Source organism: Octopus bimaculoides, chromosome 10 (assembly GCF_001194135.2).
Source record: "Octopus bimaculoides isolate UCB-OBI-ISO-001 chromosome 10, ASM119413v2, whole genome shotgun sequence".
Lineage (NCBI taxonomy): Eukaryota > Metazoa > Mollusca > Cephalopoda > Octopoda > Octopodidae > Octopus > Octopus bimaculoides.
Window position 1 is genome coordinate 74,779,164 of NC_068990.1, and position 2,450 is coordinate 74,781,613.

Genomic DNA, 2,450 nt, shown 5'->3' on the forward strand with positions numbered 1-2,450 from the left:
CACATCAGTTAAAATTGCCAGCAACTTTGAAATTCTTAATATTTGAAAAGGCAGTAATTTTTAATAGAGCAGTTGCTATTTTTCATTCATAAGGACTCCGTATTTCTGCCAGAACTATTTATTTAAGAATGGGCAAAATGAAAACTAATGTGCCTTGGCCTCACAAACTGAGTAGCTTTCTCTATAACTTTGAAAGACCACATAAAGGAAGAATAGAGCAGATGTCTTTTCGACTGTATTGTCCAGAAAAAGATACAAAGACCAACGGTACAAAATTCAAACACGATACTCATTTTTTCTTTTCTTACAGTCTATCCGAATGGAGAGGCACTTATATGGAGCTCTTGGAGTTTAATTTTTCGTTTATTTCTATGAACCTTTTTTCTGTTCTTGTTCGTCTATGACTCTGCTCGTCTGTATCCCAGCAACTTACGTTGCTGACACTGCCAAAATCGTACAATATCATCGTTCGATAATTATCGGAAGTTGCTAAACAACCAGTACAGATAATTTGTTTATAGTAATCACATGTTAGCGCTATTCATGAGCTCACTCTCTTCCTCAAATCGACATTGCCTGTATAGGTACATGCTGCACCCCAGATCAGATCTCGAGATGATCGCCTTAATAATAATAATAATAATAATAATAATAATGATAATAATAATAATAATAATAATGATAATAATGGTGATGATGATGACAATAATCCTTTCTGCCATAGGCACAAGGCCTAAAATTTTGTGGGTAGGGGACAAATCGATCACATCGCCCCGCCCCCCGCCACCGTACCTGATTGGTACTTATTTTATCGACCCCCTAAAGGATGAAAGATAAAGTCGACCTCGGTCGAATTTGAATTCAGAATGTGAAGACGGACGAAATGCCGCTAAGCATCTTGCCTGGCATGCTAAGAATCCTGCCAGCTCATCATCACCCATTAATAATAATAATAATAATAATAATAATAACAACAACAACAACAACAACAACAACAACAACAACAACAACAACAACAATAATAATAATAATAATAATAATAATAATAATAATAGAAAGTTTCTGGGAAAGAATAAAATTCCTAACTTCTGGTTGAATGCCTTCCCAGAGAGCAATGAACTGCTAACAAAACTTTACAACAATGTTTTGCAACAACCTAGTATGATTCCCGCTTGGCTAGTTAATGGTGTTACATTCCTACTTCCAAAAAATGAAGAAATAAATGAACCAAAAAAATATGGACCCATAACCTGCTTAACGACAATGTATGAAATACTAACATTTGTCTTGATTGAATATACCTATAGTTTTGTAATAGAACGTAGCATATTCCCTAATGAGCAAAAAGGGGGTAAACGTGTGTTCTATAGTTGTAAAGATCAGCTATTCATCAATAAGATGATCTTGGAAGATTGTCACAAATGACACAAAAACTTGCCGATAGCCTGAGTAGACTATAAAAATGCTTTTGATAGTCTACCACATAGCTGGATTAAGAATTGTCTGGAAATGTATAAAATGTAGGAATTTCATGTGGCATTTCCCAGGGTAATTCTCTATCACCACTCCTCTTTTGTCTAGCCTTAAAATCTCTCTCGAAATTGCTCGATGATATACAATATGGCTATGAGAGGTTTGATAAAAATATAAATCATGTCTTATTCATAGATAATTTAAAGCACTTTGTAAAAAATGACCAACAACTACAGGGCTTAGTAGCAATTGTTAAACAATTCAGTGATGTAGTTAGGATGCAATTTGGCCTCGATAAATATGCAAAAGCAATCTTTATCAAAGGAAAAATGACAGAAACATTCAAAGTTAATCTTGACCAGCCGAATATCATAAAGGAGTTGGAACCAGCGGAGAGCTACAAATACTTAGAGGAATTTGAAGGTGATGGAATCAAACATTCAGTGATGAGGGAAAGGGTCAGAAGAGAATATTATCGCAGGGTAATGGCAATACTCATTATAGAGCTGAATGCAAGAAACGGGATCGAAGCGATCAATATTTTAACCATACCGGTCGTGTCTTACAGTTTCTATATCAGCTACTGGTCAATTATTGAAATACGTAGTCTTGACAGAAAAATGCACCACCCTAAGGCTGCCGGAAGTATGGATACGATGCTTGGTACCAACATACACCGGAAAAGGTCACCATGTCGTACACATATGGTTCTGATGCATGTGCCTGGAGTGTTCTTATCAGACGGGTAGTCATGATGAGTATACTGGGCTTCGTATATTTTACCCCAGTGTCGCTTTGATGGCATGCACTGTTCTCTCACTCAATAATAATAATAATGATAATGATAATAATAATAATAATAATAATAATAATAATAATAATAATAATAATAATAATAATAATGATGATGATGATGATGATGATGATGATGATATGATGATGATGATGATGATGATGATGATGGTGATGATGATAAT

The 2,450-nt window shown here is 34.9% G+C and overlaps 1 protein-coding gene across 1 annotated transcript in view; it reads right to left on the reverse strand.

Annotated features, from left to right (window-relative positions):
• The window catches only part of LOC106874344 (uncharacterized), a 49,792-nt gene that overhangs the window by 3,821 nt on the left and 43,521 nt on the right, over positions 1–2,450 (reverse strand). The gene's annotated exons all lie outside the window — the stretch shown is intronic.